Consider the following 24,346-nt stretch of genomic DNA (forward strand, 5'->3'; position numbering starts at 1 on the left):
CACAGAGAGACAGAAAGAGAGAAACAGAAAGAGACAGAGAGAGAGAGAAACAGGAAGAGACAGAGAGACAGAAACAGAGAGAGACAGAGACAGAGGCAGAAACAAAAAGAGACACAGAGAGAGTCTTTATTTTAGGTCTCCCAGCAGGTCCAATAAAGCATCTCGCCTTAAATTCTAAAGCAAGTAAAAACTCAGTAAAGGTAATGGTGAAGGGGACCCCAGCTTCCCCTTTATTACGGACAAGTCTCTTCCCTAGGTCTGGACAAGGTCAAGGTGACAGCAGTCAGGTTCTGGGGAGGATCCTCTTCTGGGTTCCAGGTCACCAGTGTCCCATTGTGTAACCGCATGATAGGAAGAGGGTAAGGCAACCCATGGGGCCTGTTTTAGCACGAGGATGTAACCCTCGTGGCCTCCTCTCCTGCTTAGGATTTCATCAGCTTGACACAAGCTGGAGTCATCTGGGAAGGGGGAGCCTCAGTTAAGAAAATGCCTCCATCAGACTAGCCTGTAGGGCATTTTCTTGATAATGTCTGATGTGGGAATCCTCGCCTCAGCCAACCAGGACTGGGAATGCCAGTAGGAGGGTGGTCCTGGGAGGCTTAAGAAAGCTGAGCAGACTCTGGGGAGCAAGCGAGTAAGCAGCGTTCCAGAGTTCCACCATCATGCATTCGGTGCTGCCTTCCGGATGCAACGGACTGTTACTGGGATGGGTAAGCCAAGTAGACCCTTTCCTCCCCAAGTCATCTTGGCCATGGTAATTATCACAGTAAGAGAAAAGTAACTAAGACACTCCCCCAAGTCCAGATTAAATGACATTGCCACGGACATTAGGATCTTGACGTTTGAATGAAAGGGTAGGACGAGCATCCTGTTCACAGTACAAGACAAGAACGGAAGACAAGGCAGTACCTTTAAAATGCTGGAACTAAAGGCTCAACATTGAATTTAATTCTGGAATTAGAAAGCTTAGGATATGGAGTGGATAAAATTATCTAATTAAGAATATGTAGTGGGCCCCTCTGATAGAGACTTTTCATGGAGGGCTAAACTAGTCCTCCTCCCCGGCAAAAGACAAGTGGATGTATCTATTGTTTCTACTTTCAAAGTAGCCAATCAAAAGAGATCCCATCGGGGAGGAGGGGTTCCTAACACGTGAGAATGGGGAGACAGGAGGATAGTCCCACTGTGGGGAATCTGGAGGGATTTCAGCTGGAGACTGAGAGGGTGAGGGAGCTGGATAGAAGGAGGAGGGGGTGGGGCAGAAAAGAATGTGGGCGGAGCATCAAAAAGCTTGAGAGCCAGGCAGAGCAGTGAAGACTGCCTGCTGTCAGTCGTGCAGTAGCAGAGCCAGAAGGCACAGTGCGGCCGGGAGATAGGTCTTGAGCTTTTAGTCCTTGGCCACATAGCCATGGCCTGGGTGCATCTTTCAGAAACTCTGCTCTCACTCAGTCCCCATCAACAACCGTGGACATCTCTCCACCATCTTTAAGGAAGAAGGGCGTGACTTTCGGGTCTCTCTTTGAAACCCCGCCTACTCTCATCATCCCACCTTGTCTCCACCCTATCTTTGGTATCACATGATTCTCCCCATGCGTGACACTGGGCCCAGGAAGGAGGGGAAGTCCAGGGTCAGCAGTTCCTGAGAAGATGCAGGTTGGCCAAGGCAACCTACCAACATGGGTGAGCCTAAGGGAGGGTCAGACCATATTCCAAGCTCTAAGTCCAGAGACTGGTTTTGGGAATTGGGCTAGACAGGAGGTCAGAGGAGGGATGAGTTAGGATGCCATCAGCCTAGGAATGACCCCCTACCACAGTATACCCTTTACCATGCCGGACCACAGATGTAGCCACCAGTCTTCCCTGCCCTCAGACCATGAAGAATTAGCTTCCCCAGAGCAAGGAAACTACCCTGAACTCATGACTGGGCCTGGGAGACACCACCTTCGCCTCACCCTATTCCTGGCCTACATTCTCCTGTGGAAAAATAGCCTCCCTCCTCCCCAGGGCTCCTTTGTCTACCACAAAGCTGCTGCTGGCCCTGCAAGGACACCATGGCAACTCCTGGGCATCACTTCTTTTTTAATATAATACTTTTATTAATCCTTTGAGAATTTCATACATGCATGCAAAAGTTTTTTTTAATCATATCCACTTCCTATTCTTTCCTACCAAGGGAATGCCCTTAAAGAAACTAATCTTCCCTCTTCCAATAGCTACCAACTATTAATAAGTCGTCAGCTAGGGGTAGGAGCTCACGAGCCCCTCCCCCCGCCATGGTTTCACTTCTTAACCTTTACCCTACTCGATCTTTTACTGTTCACCCATGTGGCCAGGAACACCTTGAACCAGAGGCAGAAAGTGCCACCTTATAGGGCTGATTCTGGAAAGTCTGTTTACCAGCCGTCAGCCTGACCTCTGACTTCAGGTGTCAGGGCTTCACCCACTGGCCTTCTCTCAGGAGTAGACCTTACTGATGCTGGTCATAGGTGTAGCCAGCTCAGATAGGATGCTTTCAGGAGCTTCCAGGACCTGGACTGGACTCCAGGACAGCCTTCCGTGCCCTCAGGGCACAGTGCTGCTATCTGCTACCCAAATGAGGTCCAGGAGAGCAATTTAGAGGAGGGCAGGAAGGAGGCCTCAACCTCGATGAGGCCATCTGTGGAGCTGGAGGCTTGGCTTCATAGACGTCCAGCTTTGCTGAGTGTGGGCAGCTGTACGCCTGGTCAGCATGGTGCTAGAAAGTATTTGGAAAGTGTGACTGTCAGAATGGTTCTTCCAGTACAGCAGGCACGGGCTCAAGACCATTGCGATTTGGAAACTGATACAGAAGGCATTGCCCTGGCCACACGGCATTCGCACAGACCCTGAGGAAAAAGTATCTCCTAGGACCACACGCACAAAGGGACTTCCCGAGCAGACTGTCAGGCTAGAGCAGGAAGCCCAGCAGCCACCTGGCTCTGGCAGAAGAAACTTAGGAGAGAGTGAGAATCCCTTCCGAAATATGCTAAGCCCCAAGCAGAGGCTCCTCCCGGAGCCAGGTGAGCCCTTCATCCAAGTAACAAGGCCAGGATGGCCATTAGACGGCCTTGAGAAATGGAGAGGTCACTGGGGAGAGGGCGATGGGCTGATGAGAGAGAGAGAGAGAGAGAGAGAGAGAGAGAGAGAGAGAGAGAGAGAGCTGCATTTGTAACTGAAACAAGAGAGGCAGCTGCATTATTTATGAAATGGCCAAGCACGGAGTTAACAAGGAAGGAGGAGGCCTTTAGAGGGGAAAGTGGTTTCAAAGCATCCGTATTTTGCTGAAAAAGACAGACACGCAAACTATGATTTAGAGCTGAGGTTTAGAACCGGAGATGACTCTTGAGCAGTTAGAGATCATGAGAGGGAAGGCAAGGGTCTGCAAGGGTTGGGCATGGGGATAGAATGGAGGGGCGGGGCCTTGCTGAAGGCTGCATGCTATAAGAAATTGTGCCAGTAAGACGTTGAGCCAAATCTCTAAGCTTTTATTTGATATTTACTTTTCTCTCTCTCTTTGTGACAGGGATTCTCTGTGTAGCCTTGGCTGTCCTGGAACTCACTCTATAGCCCAAGCTGGCCTTGAACTTAGAGATCCGCCTGCCTGTGCTTCCTGAGAGCTGCGATTAAAGGTGTGCATCACCACTGCCTGTCCATATTTACTTTAAAAAAATAAATATTTATTGACAATAAAACACACATCTCTACCATGTTCTGGTTGATGGAGTTGGCAGTGTGTGCAGCTTGTGTGTGCAGCATGTGTGTATAGCATGTGTGTGCAGCATGTGTTGCTGTAACCAACCCTGGAAACAAGGTTCAGGATATGCTCATCCTGGAACATCTCTGGCATCAACTACTTTTGAACTTGCATCAGTATAGCTGCCTCCTGCTTGTTCTAGGCTTTCAGAAGTGGCATCATACATTGTGTGTGTGTGTGTGTGTGTGTGTGTGTGTGTGTGTGTGTGTCTTTTCATCTGGATTCTTCACTCAGCGTTGTTTTAGAGACTCATCCATGTGTTGGGTAGAATGAGGAGCCTTGGCAAGGCTGAGTAGCATTCCGCTGTGTGTATGAGTCACGGTTTCTACTGCTTCGATAACAGCATGTGACCAAAAGCAACGTCTTCTCTCAGCTTACAAAGGACCGGTCACACTCCGTCCCTGAGGAAAAGCTTCTTGACTTTTTCCATGGCTTGCTCAACCTGCTTTCTTATAGAAGCCTGGACTACCCACCTTCGACACCCAGGGTGAGCCGGGCCCTCTTCCGTCAATCACCCATCATGAAAATGCCCCACAGGCCACGCTGGTAGGGACATTTTCTCACTTGTGGTTCCTCTTCTCAAATGACTCTAGCTTGTATCAAATTGACAAAGGGGGAAAAAAAAAATCTAACTGGGACAGAGTGTTTCCAGTGTCTGATTCTTAGTATGACCCCTACATACATTCTTTTTTTATTTTTAGATTTTATCTATTATTAGAGTGTGTGCATGAGTATGCCTGCATGCAAATATGCACACCTAGGAGCACCATGGTCTGCGTTTGGCGGGCAGAAGACAGCCATTCTCACCCCTCAGCCTGGAATTCAGGGACCTGAAGCCACATTGTCATGTTTAAAAATTAATTCTTTGTATATTTTTTAGGCCATGAACACTCTTGTACACACACACGCACACCTGTAAACTTCCGTTCCTTGAGGGTTGGTCACTAAGAGTGGGATGATGGGGTCAGGTGGTCACCATGTGCTTACCACTCTAAGAAGCCGTTCGACGGCTTATGAAGCCACGTGACATATCCCCTTTGGTTTCTCAGCCACTTCCACAGGCTGTGCTGTGATCACGGTGTCACACGTGAACTGAGTTTTATCACTGCTCTAGTTTACAATTCTCTAATGAGGACAGAGGTCATAAACACTTTTCATGAGCTTATTACCCAGTCCGTGCATCTTCTTTGTGAAATGCCTATTGAGTTCTATTGAGCTCCATTAAAAACAAAAATCAAGACTGTTCTTATTTTTGCTGTTATTGACTTGTAAGGATTTTTATATATTGTAGACCCACCAGAGGGAGGTTTTTACTTGTTATTTTCAAGTTTTCTTAATTATATGCAACAGTGAGTTGCACTGGGACATATTCATGCATCTATATAATGTATTTTGATTATATTGCCCACTCCATTCCCTTCTCTTAGACTCCTCCCACTAACCCCTGCTGCTCTCCAACTAGTTTCCTACTTCCTGGGATTTTTGTGGAGGAGGGCGGTAAAGCAATGAGTTTGGTTGGGTCACTTGGAGAAGCATGGGTGAAGCGCAGGAGCATAGTTTTCCAGTGACTACACACTGAAGAAAGTGTGCCCCACCCCCACCCCAGGAATCCTTTCCAAAGAAAAGTGACAGTCACTAATCCTGCGACTACTGACCCTTACACTGGCACATGGTCACCTCTCCCACGCTATGTCATACCATCACCCTTTAGGTGGTGTGCTAGGTTTAAAATGCACATGACCCAGATGGCTGAAATCCTAAATTATACTCAATCAAGCTCACAAAGACCCATTTCTACTGAAACAAGAACAACAAAAAACACCACAAAACAAACAAACAAACCCTAAAAACAAAAACAAATGAACAACAAAACAAAACAACAACAAAGACAAACGAATCTTTCTGCTCTTAAGTAAATTCTCTCGCATCTAAAAACTGACCCTCCTTGGGATCATTGCTCTGCCATGGAGAATTTAATTAAGTTGATCGAAGTGTTAACGTTCCTTTCAGGACTCTATCCTCTCAAAGCTGTCTTCCTGCCCCCCCTCCCCTGCCCCCAACATGGCTAGGAAGTCGTTTCTGTCCATACTGAGCAAACTGCTGCTTTGGGGCCTCCTCAGTGTCCTGGAGTTTCCACTAAGCATGTGGGAGGTGCCTACAGGTCACCCTTTGGGGTCCCATTCTCTTTTCTTACCCTCCATGGTAATCTTGGCTCCTACCAGCCCCCCTCATCTTCTCCCTCAGCTGTCTTAGTTCCGCTGCTCCCCACTGCCAGCCCCTCACAGGAAACTGTAAATCTTACCCAAGCCTCACAACCACGGAGCAGGATGGGCCCGCTGTGTCTCAGATTTAACTCTCTACCTAGGTGTGCCATACTGCTATTTCTTGAAGGCACTGTGCCTGCAGGTAGGTCCCCTTGCACGGTGGACTCTGCCTGGACTCCCAAACAGAGGGTGAAGGCACACTTTCAGGTCCTTCCTTGGGATCAGAAATGTCCACACCTAAGGTGTTCACAGTCTCTCCCTGCACCTTCAGTATAGTGTCTTCTCTTACAGTCTCCTCCATCAAAAATGTCTCTTCTCTCGGCCCCATCCCTCACCCCAGCACGGAAGGCTGGTCCTCTCCTAGGAGATTTACTACAGTGGGCTGTGTATCCTTTCCTGTTCTGTGGTGTGAAGCAAGAGCTCCCCGCCCAACCTCCAAGATTCTCACATGTGGGGGAAATCTACTTTCTTTAGGGCCAGAATCTTGTACTTGAAAACTTGCTCTCAGTCCTGCTATCCCGGGCTTGCAGCTACTCCCCACAGACAGTGGCAACTACAGGTAAATGGGACCAAGCCACCAGTAGGAGGAAAGGAGAAGTCACCTTAATATAACCCAAAGTATAGTCCCAAGTTAAGAACTCACTCCCCTCTGAAAAACTATATTCTTCTTTCCTTTGCAATGATTAAAAGAATTTTATATGTGTGGCTGGTTTTGTTTGTTTTTGTTCTTAGATATTTATTTTACCTGTATATGAGTATTTTGCCTGAATGTTTCTATGTACACCAGAAGGTGCAAGAGCCCCTGGAATGGACAGTTGTGAGCCACCATGTGGATGCTGGGAACTGAACTCTGGTCCTCTGGAAGAACAAACGCTCTTGAACACTGAGCCGTCTCTTCAGTTCTGGTTCCTTTGAAATCTTAATGAGAACTTGCATGACTCTTAACTTTTGCTAATGTTAACTTTTGCAAGCTAATGTGTCCACTGCATGAAGAGATGACACAGCGGGGAGGAAAGACAGTGACATGGAAATGCGTGCCTGTGTGTGTGTGTGTGTGTGTGTGTGTGTGTGTGTGTGTGTGTGTGTGTTGGATCTAGGGTCTTCTGCATGCTACACAGGTGCCCCCACCATTAACTACCCAAGCCTCACACCTAGGATGCTGAGTTGAAAGATGGATGGTCTTTAACCTCTTATCTTCACCCCTCTTGACCTACCACATATCAGATCTAGGGTGAGCCCCGGAAGTAAAGAGGGCATAACTTTTGCGATTCGTGAGAGTGAGTAGCTCACTTAAAAACCCTCCCCTTATTTGCATTAGGCCACTACTAAATCTTTTTCTATCTCCTGGATAAGAGTAGAATCACTTATGGAGTCTCCCCCATCTCTTTCTTCTCCCCTTCTTTCCAGATATCACATTTGGGTAGGATGCATTCTGGGATGAGATGAACAGTATAACTCTGACAAAGATCCTCAATGCTTATTGCCTCTAGCAACTGACGCCCACAGTCTGTGGTCCCCAGGTAGCCTCTTCTAATAGCCCCAGCATCAGCACCAGCACCACCGTGGTGGTGGCAGCAGCAGTGGGGATTTTCCTAGCCAAGAGCAAGGTTCAGATGCTGAGAAATGAAAACTAATCCCAAGGGTTCTCTTTCCCACAAGACACTCAGGTTTAGGTTGCTAAGAAGGTTCTCTGGTTGTCGTCTCCAAGATGCTCCACCCAAAGACCCAAGCCAAGTCAAGTGGGACACTACGGAGCCACAGAGATTCAGTAAAGAGGAGAAAGCATGTGGGCGTGGCCAGGGTCAAGGGAAGTACCAGGAAAGAGCCCGTTGAGAGGCCTGGGTTGAGCCAGAGAAAGGAACCCTGCCCCTAGTGCCGCTGGGAGAGATGAAGAAACAGGAGGAAGGGCCACAGTGACCAGTGGGTGCCACTGCCTAACAACAGAGCTGCTTGATGACTGTTCCACCCACCCCTCCCATTTCCTCAGAGGTAAAGTGACACAAACTAGATTCTGCCACACTCAGCTCACAGGAGAGGGAGCAAAGAGAGAACTCAGTGTTTGGGTGTGACTGTCAGGGACAGACTGCCAGCCCTTGCACTGCACCAGGAAAGAAGGGAAGGCAGTACCTTGTGAGTCCACACAGAGACCTTTTTAAAAGCCATTGCCCCCCCAGGGAAGCAATTATTACTGTGTGGGGTGGGGCTCAGGGAGAGCCAGCCACCAGATGTCAAAGCAAAGCAGACACAAGACAGGAAGAGAAGGAGGTATTTCCACATACTGTGCTTCCGTTTCCTGTCCTGGAGTAGCTCCGGTCAGCCTGGCTGGGTGGCTCTTCCTGTCCTTTTCTGAATCGTTAGCTCCCCTGTGTCTCCTGTTACCCTGTTTGCAGATGCCACAGACTTCCTTTGAGTAGAAACAAAACAGCCCCATCGTTTTGGGTGGTTGTGAGGGGCCACTCAAAGATGCATCTGTTCCACTTAACACACAAACAGGGCCAAAGTGAAGGCTGGGTAAATGCTCAAAATATTCAATGGGAAATGACACCCTGCCCCGGGCACTGACACGGGCAAATCACCTCACAGCATTCATCCCCCAGGATCCCAAACTCTCCACACTCAGTGACTTTGTTATTGCTTCAGACACAACCCATGCCACTTGGAAAGGCCAAGATGTTCAGGAGGCCATAGTGTCACAAGCCAACAGGAAACACAGATTGTATCATTGACATAAATCTCTTTGTTCTGAAGAATTAAACTCAGGAAGAGAAAACTCAGATTCAGATGCACTACTTCTGAACCCTGAAGAGGACCTGCTCTGTGAATTCTTTCAAAGGTCATTTTAATAATCCAAGCCAGCCACATAACCAAGAAAGTATACTAGCCTGGGGCAGTTGAAAACACCCCCAGGTAGGTGCTGGTTTTGGGAGAGGGGTAAGGCACACACTTTTAGAGCCTCCATTCCAGATAATGGGATGTTTCTGTTTGTCCCTTCCTGGTACAATAGCCCTGGGTCTTCTACTGGACACAGTCGCCCTACATCAAGTTGAATACATCATAAACACAACACAAGAGAAACTTGTAGATGAACAGGGAGGATGCTTCACTCCCCAAGTACATCAAAGGCAGGAATGTAGCAACCAGGCAAAGGACAAACAGCTAATGAGAGGACAGAAGAGAAAGGTGGCCTTTCTTCCAAGGATAAAGTCGTCTCAGCAGGTTTGGTCCATGTCCTCAGACTCCTTTTCTTGAAGTTTCCACATTAGTAGTTCCCTCGGCCAGCCTCATCCTCACCACCTCTGAGTGGAGAACTCAAGGTAATCCCCAGAACTACTCATATTCAAATGTGAAGGGTCAGCATCAGCCAAGTGGAGAACTAAAACTAAATCAGAAACTCAAGGAAAGACCACAGATGCCCACTGAACCACCTGAGTAGGGCAGCAGTTCTTCATGGTGAGCACTTCAGGGGATGGAGGGACAGCACAGCCACTCACTGAGCAGAGGTGGAAATCCCAGCTCTGAGCTTCCTTACGCTTGTGCTTTCCGTGAAGATTCTGCTGGGGGATGGAATGAGATCCTGCTTGTGAAGATTCCCAAGCACGTCAGCTGTTCATTGTACTAAGAGGTCATTCAGAAACACCGGTGATCAGAATGTTGCTTCCTCTTGGATATCATCAGCACCGGCGAGGGTCAAGCAGAACCTTGCTTGGACTATCCAGAGGTTGGTATATGCAGAGGAAGTCACCCCCACTCAGTCTCCAGAGTACCCCAAAGCCATCACACAAGTGTCTCTGGCCAGCAGGGTGCTGATTATCATTCTCTTAACATAGCATTTTATTCATGTGCCTTCTGGAATTGTCCCTGGAGGCTTTGGCTTCGGAATTCAACACACTACCTGACACCCAACTCTTTACTTCAGGAGCTATACAGGACATGGAGTTCCCATGTAATTAGCTCAAAATTAATTTAGCCACAATAGCTTATTATTAGATTTAATTATAAATGAAATGATTCACCAGGGATGTTTTACTTTGTAAACAAGCACCTTGGATTCAGCAGGGAATTTAGTTCTCTCTCTCTCTCTCTCTCTCTCTCTCTCTCTCTCTCTCTCTCTAGTCTCTAGTCACTGAAGGGCTTTTCAAAAAATGGCGACCACCCCCCAAAAGTCATTCGGATACAGTCATTTGAAGGAGAGTACTTCAGTGTTCTGGCCTGGGATGGGATATCCGGTTCCCGAGCAGCCTGCTGGGCGAGGGAAGATGCTCTTCGCTGCAATTAGCACATTGTCCAAAACCCACCCAATCCCTTTCCACAGTCTCAGGCAGCTAAAGCAGCTGCTGAAGTTACAGAGTTCAAAAACAAGATTGGGGTGGTCCAGGGTATGTAGTTTCCCCTAATCCCCTACAAGTGATATTTCTCAGCCCAGGATGATGCCACAGGAGTGCTAGACAAAAATGATCACAATCTACATTTAAATGCTTAAGGTGTAATAAAACAGAAAGCACCCAGTATCGTTGTGATTTCATGGCAATATACAAACATTTGCATTAAAGGCAGGTCACTTCGAAGAAAATTATACACATTTTTGGAAAGTAAACTTTAAGGTAAGTAAAAGCTAAACAAAGAACTAGAGAGCTGGCTCTGTGGACAAAGTGCTTGCGGAACAGGCCTCTGGGCCTGAGTTTGGATCGTCAGGACCCATGTAATAAAAACCTGGTGTGGCTGTGAATACCTGTAACCCCAGCCTGGGAAGACCGGGTGTGGCGTTAGGGATGGTTGGGGTGGTTCTGCAGTCGGAGACAGTTAGATCTCCACGGCATACTGGCCAGTCTATACAACAAATCAAGGAGCACCAAGTTTAGCAAGACTGCCTCAAAAACCAAGAAGGGGCCTGATAAAAACACCAATATCAACCTATGGCCCCCACACACGTGTACTAGCACCTGTATGCACGTGTGTGTGCGTGTGTGTGTGTGTGTGTGTGTGTGTGCGCGCGCGCTTGCTTGCTTGCTTGCTTATGCAAACGTAAACAAAGAGGGACTTGCTTTGTAATCTCAGCGTTTGCAAAACTGAAGGTATGAGGATATCGAGTTAGATGCTAGCCTGGGCCACATAGTGCATTCAAGACCCACCTGAGCTCTGTGAGAGCCTGTCTCAAAAAAACAAGACAGAACAAAACAATTTAACGACGACGACGAAGACAACGAAATGACATGTGACAAGAGCCATGAGTAAAGCGTGAGAGATGGTGTCACAGAGCCCAGCTGTGTCGCAAGGGGTCCGGCAGCCAGCTCAGTAGCATCACCTACAACCTTAGTAGATCATTTGGGTCTCTGCTCCATTCCAGAGCTCCTCGGGTGGAATTGACGTTTTAATCTTATTTCTTAAGAGGTTGGCGGGCTCTTTAGAATTTCAGAAAATTGTCTAAGAAAACCCTGGGGCAGAATCCCCTGCCATGACTTGGATTTCCTAGCTTCAAAGCACCTAGCGGAGTTCACGGTGACAAAGGCCGGTAACGATTTGATGATCTGTGCCCGGTTTCCACTATGTCAGGGGCCAGGCCACCCCAGTGACCTTCCTTTTCCTGTGTAAAAGCATGACCTCATCTGGCCCTAGAGCAGAGCTCAGGAAGTCTTGCCTACGAGTAGCTGAAGGAGTACAGGGTAGAAACAGGCTTGGATGGCCCAGGATAGCTTCCTAGCAGCTCCTAGCTGAGCCTGAAGAGAATGTTGGAAGGGCCTGCCGAGAGGCTTCCAGCTGCAGGGGCCAGAAGATAAGAGCGTTAATTTAGCTTGGCTGCCATCCAGTAAGCTGAGCAGAGCAAGGCCTCCAAGCTCGGGGTAAAAATAAATAAATAAATAAATAAATAAAAATAAGTTGGCAGCTGTTTCGGCTCCCTTTGTAACACTAGCTACACAGATCCCCACATCCCGAGTGCCCGTTAGGCACTATGTCAGAAACCTGGCGTGGTTGTTCCCCTCAGGGCGCGCGGGGGAGGGTGAAGTGGCCATAGTGATTTGCCTATGGCCGCTCAGCCCTCCGCTCGCCCCCACCATTTTCTGCAGCCTTAGGCAGGAAGTGGAAACAGGCTGGTTGTTTCTAATGCTCCATCAGGACCAAACCCTAGCAGATGCTGGGTTGAAAGAACGCTCCTGTATCCTAACAGGGTTTCAGAACGGAAAGCAGGGTCTTTCTTCCTCACGCTCAGCTTGCAGACGCCATCTCCTCAACCCTCTCCACACTGATGCAGACAGACAAGAGGCACTGTTAGCCGCGTGGCAGACTGGGAGACTAAGCAAGTTGCCAAAACACTCATCTTAAGACTTGTGCACCTGTGACAAATAGCCCACGTGCTTGCCCTTTTCTCTGAGATGCCAAAAAGGATGAAATGAGGTCACTTAAAGACGGTGCACACAACGCAGCTGATACATGGCAGAACCTTGGTGCAGGGGCTCTCTCTCCCCGTGTCCCTCTCCCTTCCCCCTCCCCACTCTCTCCTCCCTTCCTGGCTCTCTCTGAATGTGCCTGGACACACTGATCGGTTTCTTCCATTTGTCCCAGAGACACCTGAAAAGGGCAAGACAAACTGTCCAAACTGGAAAGGGTTTTCCCACTGGCAAGGGAGTTGGAGAAAATTAAATGTTGTGTCTCAACATCTTTAATTCATCCGCATAAAAAAAAAAGGAAGCATTTTGCATCCTTAATATTATTTGAAATTTCTAATGGAGCTAAATACTATGAGTCAAAGACAAATGAATTATATAAATTTAATATGCTTCGTGAAACTGTCTCTACCACTTGAGATCTTGATACCAACAAAGACAGCCTGGCTGCTCCCAGTTGAGTCTAAAAAGACGAAACAACTGTCTGAATGGGGTGACAGCACATGGGCAGGAAGCCAGACCTCCACTTCTTTCATGTACTAAATACCCCAAACTGCACAGAACCCTGTGAAAAACCTATATTATCAATGCCCTCCTTGCACTGCTAAGTAAATGGTCAAAGGTGGACTCATCAAAAAACCTTACCTTCCTTTTGGACAAAGTGATTGGCTAGGAGGTGGGCACATCCCACATCTGGACCAACCACAGAACCTTTTATCTATTCCTGGCTACCGGGATTGGTTCAGGAGGTTTATCACCTTATCTCGCCCGCATGGACCTTTGGAAATGTTGGTGCCTGGGCTAGTTAAGGAGGGGAAAAGGGGAAGAGGGGAAGAAGAGGGGAAGAAGAGGGGAAGAGGGGAAGAGGGGAAGAGGGGAAGAGGGGAAGAAGAGGGGAAGAGGGGAAGAGGGGAAGAGGGGAAGAGGGGAAGAGGAGGGGAAGAGGGGAAGAGTTTCCATTCGGAAACTCTGTGCTACCACATAGAGCATGGAGTGCTCTGAGACAATGAAACCCACCCTCAAAGAGAGGCCCAGGCAAGAGCGAAGAAGGAGGAAGGATGGTCCAGGAAAGGCGTTGCTCTCAGCTCTGTGGGCTCTGTTGTCCCAGTGGATGGTGCCAACCCGTCTTCCTCGTGGCTTGGCTGCCTGAAGCCATGGTTTCTCTTATTTTAGCTACTATTTGTTTAGTTAAGCTTTCCTTCAAACCCTCAGCCACAAACAGGTACAACCTGGCTAAACCAAGGATAGTCTTGCTGTCCTGGGTAATTGAGCTTGATCGTCCCCGCACAGCTCCGGTTTCCTCCCTCTGCCGTTTCTCTCTCAGTCTTTCTATTCTTACACTTCTTTGGTTCGTTTTAAACACATCCTTTTGTCCACCAGCCTCCTGAGTCGTGGGTGCCTTGGCTGCTAGTTGACACTTTGCATGTTTGGGGTTTTTTTTGTTTGTTTTGTTGTTATTTTGTTGTTGTTTTAATATAGGAAACTAAGGTGCCCACATTCCCCCACTCTCTGTGGTTTCTTTCTGCTGACCTGACTGGACTTGACCCAACTGTTTGAGGCACCCACTCTGGCCAGGTGTGCCTTGGTGGGTGGAAGGACTGAAGCCACAGACACCTTGACAAATGCACACAGGAAGCAGCCCCACTTCCTCAGAAGCTGCCCAAACTGCTGCAACACAATTTTAGCATCTGGATCTTCAAGCAAGTTGGGCCTGGTACATTTATAAAAATCACTGGCTGAAGAAATCAGATTCCAAAAATCCCATCTGGGAGATTTTTTTTCCTCTCTCTCTCTTTCTCTCTCTTTAGTGCCACATGTGTTTAGGGAAGAAGTCAATGGAAATCATCACATTTAATTTTAATTTGCACAGAGATGTGAGACGTGATGAGTCCAAACGACTCAGGTGACACATGCAAGCTCCCGCAGCTGGCCACTGTGTCAACCGTGGAGCCAGTGCAGCAGGAATTCGAGCCTGGTTTAGCTGCATCAGCTCGGCTGAGTTTTTAAATTCTTTAAGCATTTCTTCCCCTATCTAAAACGTAAGGGCAGTAAAGTGCCGATTTGAAATACAATATATTGCTACTCTGACCTCAGTCTAACTACCTCCGTGCATTTACACCGAGTAGTTGGTGAGGGGTAACCGAACCACGGACACGGCACAACTGCCAAGTTTGAGTAGGGCTTCCTAGGTTCCGGAATGTCACAAACTGGGTTATGGTTCCAGTCAGCCACGTTGTGTTACGTTATGTAATGATGTTAAAGTTTGAGGGAACAGCAGCTGCTGCCAGTCTCTGTCCTTCAGGCTACAGCCACCACATTTGAAAGGAAGAACTTACTGGACCACTGGCCATCCAAGAAGCATACAAGCTTCCCATTGTGCGGGTGCTTTAAACGCATGAATTCCTCTGACTGTCCACTGACATTGGCACTTTTTGCTTTGCATGTTAATGAAAATAAGTCTTAGAGCAATTAAAAAAGAAAACTAACCAGCTGGGTAAACCAACTAGTTTTTCACTTTAAAATTTTTCCAGAATAAAGGCAGATAGTAAGATTATGTTTTTCACTATGGAGGAAAAGAAGGACACCTCCATTTTGCCACCTTTCCATTTAAACTCGTCTTTCTTTATTGACTTAAAAAATGTAAAAAAAATATTTTCAGACCCTAAGGGTGAGAGCTCATGAATATATGCTTTTTGAAAATATATAGTTTTGTGGTAAAATGATCAAATAGTTTAAGAGGAGAGAAAAATATGGTCTTATGTAACACACACACACACACACACACACACACACACACACACACACAACTTTGCCAACTTTTCTGTAAGGTCCATTCAGACGGCCAGTTTTTATAAGATGTGAAATTCTAGCCCACCTATGTATATCCGGATTCTATAAATACACATACCCAACATACTTCTAAAAGGAACTTATGTGCAGTGGGGGGAAATGGTGGAACAATGAAGTCCTGAGAGAGGTGTGTTTGCTCGGGTTATTAAAGAAAGGTGGCGAGCATGCCTGAGGATATGAAAAATTTAACATCGTCTGAGGAAACTCTTGAGTAGGGTTAATGCTGCTGCCAAAAATCTCAGCTGCGTATGTCAGAATGTTCAGTTGCAAGCTTCACTTTAATGAATGGAAAGACAGGGAAACTGTGGGAAGTTCCTGCATCGACACACGGCAACTTTAAACAGTCAAATCCCCAAAGTTGGCTCAGCTCACTCATTTCAGGGACTGCACTGCCCAGGTGACTGATCTACTGGCTAACCAGCGGGTCGACCAGTTGCCTACAAATGGGGGCCCCTGCAGAAGACTGAAACAGTCTGGCTATGTTCTCAGTCTCCTACTTAACATATAGATGGAAAATCAATTTGCTCGGCCCTTTCTGAAAAAAGCGGGGTTCTGTGATGAGCAAGTCCAGAGTCAGAAAAGCAAAGAAATCCCTGCCACCCCACACCGTAGGCCTGACTCCCCCTCTTCCTCGTGCAGCTTGCTTGCAGAGTTACGTTGCTATTTTTATCAGCTCTCTTCAACCCAGCTGTTGCTTCATGTTAACATGGCGAACGGTGTGAAAATCCCAGCAGAGGCGCGTGAATCCCAGAGGGACCTGTCTTCTGTCATTTCTAGAACAGATGAAATGTCATGAGCTTCACTGGGGGGGTGGAGTAAGAACACTCTACCACGGAAGCAACAAGAACATAGCTGACATTTCTATGACATGGAATCCAGGGCCAGACTCCAAACCCAGTGCAGGCAATTGTCTAATGGCTGCTAAGGTCTCACACGGTCTCACACAGATATTTGTATAGAAAGTCTAGAAGCAGCCTTCTCTCCACTCCAAGGTCAGGCCATGGCTGTCCCAGGTGCTAGACTTTGTGGCATCATGCGGCTGAGACAACTGAGTGGAGTCCAGCTCGGTGGCGGCCCCAGAAAACCCGCTGCCTCTTCCTGACTTTGAATGTGCCTAGTAATTTTAAGCCCACTCTTTGTATTTCCTCTGTGAAAATAACAGCGTTTGGCCAGACTGTGTGCAGAGGGGAAAAGTGCCACATAAAACTCAGATGATTTAAAAATACAGCTCCAATTGTAGGTTTGTCATCCCATGGTTTGGCAAATTAGGGGGCAAATCGGAGGGGCACTTGCAGCTTGCCCCAGGCATGACAAGGCTGCTCAGTTACACATCTGCCTCTGTGGTGGGTAAACTCTCTCAATGCCTATGAAAATATAATTTTAGGAGCTTCCTCCTAGAATAGCAAGTATTTATACAAATGGGGATTATTTGGTTCTGAGTGTTCAATGCCCAAAGTGAACTCCCATGAATTCTTTGGGCTTTTCTTCACCTAGCTTTTTTTAAAAAAATATTTTTTGATATTTTATGTATTTACATTTCAAATGTTATCCCCTTTCCCCCCTCTCTCATGCCCCCTCCCCCTTTCCCCTGTTTCTATGAGGATGCTCCCACTCCTACCCACCCACTCCAACCTCAACGCCCTGGCATTCCCCTACATTAGGGAAACGAGCCTTCACAGAACCAAGGGCTGCTCCTCCTATTGATGCCCAGCAATGCCATCCTCTGCTACATATGTGGCTGGAACCATGGGTCCCTTCATGTGTAATTATTGGTTGGTAGTTTAGTCCCTAGAGCTCTGGTGGGGTCTGGTTGGTTGATATTGTTGTTCTTCCTATGGTGCTACAAACCCTTAATCTCCTCCAGTCTTTTCTCTAACTTCTCCATTGGAGTCCCCTTGTTCAGTCCAGTGGTTAGCTGCAGGCATCCTCATCTGTATCAGTAGGGCTCTGGTAGAGCCTCTCAGGAGACACTCACATCAGGCTCCTGTCAGCAAGCACTTCTGGCATCAGCAATAGTGGCTGGGTTTGGTGGCTGCACATGGGATGGATCCCCAGGTGGGGCAGTCTCTAGATGACCTTTTCTTCAGTCCCTGCTCCACTCTTTGTCCCTGTATTTCCTCCCGTGAGTATTTTGTTCTCCCTTCTAAGAAGGAATGGAGCATCCACATTTTTGTCTTCCTTTTTCTTGGACTTCTTTGGGCTTCCTGCCCCAAAAATCCTGAGTGTTTTTGGGCCTGGGTGGGAGCAAGTCTCTTTCAGGACTTACATGGTCTTTAAGGGTAAATGTCAGAGACAGGCTATGTTTTAAGTACAAACTTAATCTACTCTCAGTTGTACAATACTTTTAACATTAAGAAAAGGTTTCATGGAGCTGGGCATGGTGACACTTGCCTGAGAATTCTGAGTTCAAGGCCAGCCTTGTATGACATTCTATGGCAAAAGGCAAGCAAGCAAACACACAAAATACCAAACAATAGCAAAAGGAGGGAGAGGAGCAGGAAGAAAAGGGAGAAGGGGGTACAGAGAGGAGGGGGCAGGGAGAAGCCTGCTGGAAAGCTGAGTGAGGTGAGTACTTGTCTGACTCCATTATTCTGTCTTTTAGCTGCAATTCGTTTACACAAGACTAGAAGGTCATTAAATTTGGGGCTGTCAAGATGGCTCAACAGAGGTACCTGTTGCCGAGCCTGATGACCTAAGTTCAATCCCTGGGACTCATGCAGTAGGAGAACATCAATTCTCACTAGTGGTCTTCTAATCTCCAAATGGAGTTTAATGTAATACATGATCTCTCTCTCTCTCTCTCTCTCTCTCTCTCTCTCTCTCTCTCTCTCTCTCTCTCTCTCTTTCTCTCTCTGTAAGTGTTTTGTTTTGTTTTGTTTTTTTTAATTTAATTTTTTTCAGGATCCCTTGCAGCTTAACTTTTGGGTGCCGGTCACTCCCTTTTAAACTCAGATGCCTATTAAATTCAGATGCCAACCACCTTCTGTTTCTTTTGCTGACCAAAGAATGATACAGGGGCTATGTTGGAGTCTGCCTTAACCAATACAATTTTGGGCTTTTTCTGCAGCGTCAGGACATAGGAAGCTCCCTTACCCTTTTTGTCTTTTTGCTTGCGGGCCAAACACTACTCTTTGGGAGCCAGCAAGATGGTTTGTGGTTAAAGGGCTTGGTGTCAAGCCTGAAAACTTGAGTGTGGTCCTGAAAATCCTATAATGGATATAAGGAAAGGGAAAAAGTAACTTCTGCCCTCCACATGAGCACAGAGGCTCTTGTGTGGACACACTAAATCAATCAGTCAGTCAGTCAGTCAATCTATCAATCAGTAAAGTATAAAAACATTTGTTTTAAAAACCACCCATTGACGTGTGAGCTCGAGTTTCTACTCTCGCTCACTCGAGTGCTGTGTGTAGGCAGCATGTCTCGCACAGTTTGTGGGTGTCCCTCCTCCCCGCCTCCTGCAGTGGCAGCCCCACACAGCTGCATTCGTAGTTCCTCTCCACCCATCCTGAGGTCTGCGCCTGGAACCTTCCAGTGCCTTTTAAAAGCACACATCCTTGTACCAAATCCCTTTCTGTTCAAAAGAGTGTGGCTTCTGGTGTTTGCAGTGTACCCTGACCTAGAAAATGGAGACTAAACTAGATTCTGGTTTGAGTTACTTCCTTAAAATCTGAGATGTTTGCTCTCTCTGGGTCTCGTGCCACCCGCCCCCTATAACCGCCAAGATCACAGTCCCCATCTCCATGGGGGAAATGGACATAGTAACTCCTTCAACTTGGGATTTTCATGTGTATCTAAGTGAGTTCCTTGTTCAAACAAAAGGAAAGCAAATCTGCCCACTATGGGGATCTTTCTGATAGAGACGAGTATTCCTATAAGGTTGACCTTAGGGGTCTTCTCTAGCATACACCACAGTCAGCTTCCTCCCCATCCCACTCCATCCCCTGCTCTCCTCATGCTTCTGTGACTTTCCCCACCATGCTCCATCTCCTCCCCCTGGTACCGTCTGGACTGTGGGACTTAGAAGGGAGAGCACCATCCCTTCTCCGGGACACTCCATAGCACTAGACAACTCACTCATGGATGCTCAGATAGGCTCTGAGAGGAGTTCCCCCGCCATTCCAACTGCTGTTCACATGAGACGGTGTCTGGTGAGTAACACGCATCCCTTTATACTGGGAGGAAGTGAGCAAACAAGCCGGGTTGCTTGCAAAGTGTATGGATATGAAGAGAATGGTCCCTAACTACAAAAAGAGAGGAAAAAGCTCCAGAAGGCTAGGGGTTGTGTCCATTAAAAAAAAAATGATATAAAGCTCACAATATCAGCATTTTAAAGTGGACTCTGGCAGTTTTTATTACATTTTACTTATTTATGTGCATGCATGTGTGTGCACACGAGGCACGGTGTGCATGTGGGAGTCAGTTCTCTCCCTCCCATCACATGTGTTCCAGGTATCAAACTTGCACTGCCCTGCTTGGTGACACATGCCTTTACTCAGGGAGTCATCTTGCCAGCCCTCGGTGGCACTTGATGGATTCACAACACTTGTAGCAGCCACAGCTTCTTCCTGGTTTCAAGACATCTCATCATCTCAAAGTAAAATCCTAATACAGGATAAACACCGTCCCCACCACCTTCCTCTTACCCTCAGTCCCTGACAACCCCCATCTGATTTTCCTTCCCAGAGACTTATCAGTTCTAGACATCCAAGGAAATGGGGTTATTCCATATGGGATTGATCTTTTGTGTCTGAATTCTTTTTTTTTTTTTTTTTTTTTTCTTTTTTTTTCAGAGCTGGGGACCGAACCCAGGGCCTTAGCGCTCTACCACTGAGCTAAACCCCCAACCCCTCGTGTCTGAATTCTTGCACACAGCACAATAGTCTCCAGATTCACATCTATTGTGACACAGGTTGAAACCGCATTCCTAGATGGCACAGCTACTTGCCACTCTAGAGGCCGAAGTGGGAGACTGCAAGCCTGAGACCGGTCTGATCTACACAGAGAGATACTGCCTTGTGAAAACAAAGACATAAGCTGCTTTCTGTTTAAGACTGACTAACACTCCACGGTACGTCTGTACCACATTGTATTGATCCATCCATCTGCTGACAGACAGCATTGGGTATTAGAGGCTCCTGGAGTGCTGCTATGAATACGCCCATGTAGGGTTTGGGTACCTGCTTTCAATTTGAGCATATACCTGGTATTATTGTTGGGTCATATCATTATCTTACATTGATTTTTTTTTTACCCACCACTTTTTAATGTTTTTTTCCCCACCATGGCTAAGTCATTTTAAAGTCCCATTGTCAATGCACAAGGTACTGGTTCCTCCATATCATGGCTCACACGTTGGCTATTTATTTATTGATTGATTGATTGTAGCTGTTCTTGTGTTGAGCTGTACTCAAGGTAGTTCTGATTTGATTTTCATGAAGAACATCCCTCTCCCTCTCCCTCTCCCTCTCCCTCCCTCTCCCTCTCCCTCTCCCTCTCCCTCTCCCTCTCCCTCTCCTCTCCCTCTCTCTCTCATACTTTGCTTCTTTATCTTCTTTGGGAAAAGTACCCATTCATTTTTTATCTAGAGTTAATGGCCCCTGAAACTACAGTGACTTGAGCTCAGAGAGTTCCAGCTGGTTAGAAATCATGGGAGAACAGAGTGACTCCTCCCTAACCCCACCCCACTGACACCGGACAGCCTTCGGCCTCAGCCGCAGGTGATTGGTTCTGAGAACCTTTGTCAGCAACACCTCTTAAACTAGAGTCAAGTGTTACTCCATTTCTCAGTAGCAATCCTTTCTTCCATGGCCCTTGGCATGGTTTATCAATGTGTTGTGTTTGTCATCCATCTTGTTTATTAGATCATTTGGTCTTCAGGGTCAGGAACCATTGATGATCTTGTTCACAGCCTTGTTTCCAGAGCACCGAGCCTTATGACTTCCAGAGGGGTGTAAACTATTAGTTTATAGGGAAAAAATCAGCAAATTGCTAGACAGTATTTGTAGGCGATGCTGCACTGTACCCGGGACATGTTAGTTGGGAGGTTGTGAATTGAGAGTGTGGCGAGAGAGTTTGTTGTGGTTATTTCAAAATTGGAAAACAATACTGGCTATTAGAAGAGTGGAACAGGGGTTGGGGATTTAGCTCAGTGGTAGAGCGCTTACCTAGCAAGCACAAGGCCCTGGGTTAGGTCCCCACCTCCGAAAAAAAGAAAAAAAAATTAAAAAAAAAAAAGAAGAGTGGAACAAGGACCCTAGACAACACCTGAAGAGCAACTAGAAAGGGAAGAATTTCCCCCAAGTCCCACACAGCTTCAGAAGGTCCTACAAGAAATTAATAAGGGAATTCGGAACTATCTGCCTTTGGAGCACTGTGTCCATCTGAGCAGAGAGGAGCATTTGAAGAGATTTAATATGTGTTGAACTTTTCAGAAATGTATCACCCTATCCTCGCCCTAAGAAGACTTTCTCTTCTTGTTGGAAACTTTGTTGACAGTCGTTCATCCTTTCAGAAAAAAAAAACCACATTGTAGCAACATTGTTCATGACCTTTGAATCTTCAACTTTGTTTATGTGTGGGGCATGATCAGGTTGGATCACTGTGTCTCCTCGTCCAGACATACCTACCAGAGAACATAGATATTGAGATGTACATATCATTTTATTGGAATTGATTTCTTCTTTGCATCGAATCCAGTGTAGTATTGCTCATGATTTTGAATTTTTGCGAATTTTATTATATAATCATAGACATACATAAAGGCATTGAGTATGTATAATAGGGGTTAAACTGCTTTATTAGGTCTGCATTTCTTGTCATAATAATACAAATAATAATAAATATTGCAGTAGAATAGCCAATTCCACAGTAGGACTTGGCAATCTTGTCCGAAGTGAACGGCATAGAAAATATGACCTCTCTTACTTTTATCCCAACACTCAATTTTCTTATTGTTATCACAATGTTCTACTTCACATACTAAGAACAATTTTTAAATTTGGCCAGAAAGATGGCTCAGTAGGAAGGGTACTTGCCACCAAGCCTGATCGCATGGGTTCCACCTGCAGTAGGAGCTACATGGTAGAAGAGAACCAAGTCCCCGATTTGTCCTCTGACCTTCGTGGGCACACTGTGGCACTTTCAGCACTCACACGCAAATAAAGGAAGAGATGTAGTAAATGCGGTAAAAGACACTGTGTGCTCAAAGCACTCGTGCCTCAGAGCACAGGGTGTACCTCAGAACCTATAACAATTCCGGAAAGCCATGGGAGATGAGGTTGGGGGATCTGCAGTGATGGATAAAGTCTGACAAGCAATTCCCAGGCGTGGGAAACCACAGGGTGTTCTGGAGCTGGTGTGCTGGCCAGACCTTGACTGGAATGCTGGCTCCACACCTTCATAACCACATCGTCTCAATTTGAGTGAGCCTCAGTTTCTATCTTTGAAGATTGGAGTCTTCAAAGACTGCCCCTCAGGGTTGCTTTAACACTAAATGCAATCAAGTAGAAACAGGAGCCTGGGTGAAAAGTTACAAGCTACAGGTTTTGTATTAATTTCCATTCCAAAGGTGATCATCTATAGTTCCCAAACTGACTGAACCATTTTCCAGCATACACAGATTCTGTCCAGCATCTCTAAACATGACATCCTAAAATGACACATCACGGGCTTGAATAAGCCAAACTAAGTTTCTACTACTTCCTATATATTATGCTCCACATAAACCCCTGCCCAGGGTTCCCACCTAATTCTCTGGGCGTGCGTTGTTCCATGTAGCCCACAGCTTTCACCACACCACACCACAGGTGGCTGGAATCTCCAAACGCTGGGCAATGTCAATTCACTGGTTTTGGCATTATTAGCAGATGGTTGTTATTGTTTTTTTAATTTTCAGACAGCTAAGAATTGTCTTAGCTAAGTTATGTCGTTGTGTCATGTTCAACTGAATCTTCTTTAAACATGTTTGTTTAATTATTGCAGGGAGAAAGGGGCATGTCCCGGCAGAGGTCAGAGGACATCTTACAGGAGTCAGTTTTGTTTCTACCGTGTGGGTTCCAGATACTGGTCAGGATCAGTGGCAAGTGCCTTTCATGGGATGAGTCATCTCACTGGCCCTCCACTCAATCTTACTGGTGGAAACTGTAGTCACTGCATTGATTCGAATGAAAAATTGAATCAGCTATTCAAACGCAGGCCGAATTCTGACGTACAAAAGCGTTAGCAAGTAGATGAGAGATCTGATGAAGAGAGGTTCCGGGGGTGGGGGTAGGGTGTTAGGCAGACACAGTGGAGTTCTAAATATTCAGCTGCCTCCTGCAATTCTAGAAAGAACCAGGATCTAAGAACTATAACTGGGCCAGATCTAGCCTGGGAGGCCCAGAAAGACTGACCTGAGTTCGTAGGAATTTGGCTTGGCTGAATTCTGAAAGAAGTCATCTGGGTGAAGGAGACAAGAAGATTCCTGGTAGAAATTAGAAAAGAAAGGGAAGGGGGGGAGGGTTATATGCCTGTCGCCTTCACCTTTGATTTTAAAAACCTGTAGTGATAACTTCAAACAGGTGAGCTAAATAGTTCTATGTGTTCCTATGAGACTTTCTACGACATCCTTCCTGGTTTCCTACGGTTTCAGAAAATCAAGGCAATTACTCAAATATTTTTAAACACCAGCCCAAGATCCAAAGGAAGACACTGGCTTGCAGTTCACCCAAGTTCAGGAAAATAGTTACCTTTCAGAGTCACCATGGCCCTGGGTATAAGGTGGTTGCTACAGAGCCTGGTGACTTGAGTCTCATCCCCAGAAGCGGTGTGCAGGGGGGAGGGAGGGAGAAACAGGGAACCAACTCCTGTAGTTCTCTACACAGGGCTGTAGCTTACAGCCCTGCCCTAAAATAAATCAATAAATGTAATTTTAAAAAGCAGGTTTGCTATCAGTGTAAGGTAAAGACATGAGCTGGAGAGAGGCCACAGTGTTGGTGTTGGGCAAGGATGTGACACAGGAGGCCATTGCTGTCCCCAGGGATACACACTGAATACATGCTAGCCTTCGACTTCAATGGCTCTGAGTTGTATCTAACCACCAG

At 46.6% G+C, this 24,346-nt stretch overlaps 1 pseudogene; it reads left to right on the plus strand.

The window, feature by feature from the left end:
- Nucleotides 1–1,158: 1,158 nt before the first annotated feature.
- Nucleotides 1,159–24,346, plus strand: part of LOC116893256 — a 36,794-nt pseudogene continuing 13,606 nt past the window's right edge.

This window comes from Rattus rattus, chromosome 2, assembly GCF_011064425.1.
Source record: "Rattus rattus isolate New Zealand chromosome 2, Rrattus_CSIRO_v1, whole genome shotgun sequence".
NCBI lineage: Eukaryota > Metazoa > Chordata > Mammalia > Rodentia > Muridae > Rattus > Rattus rattus.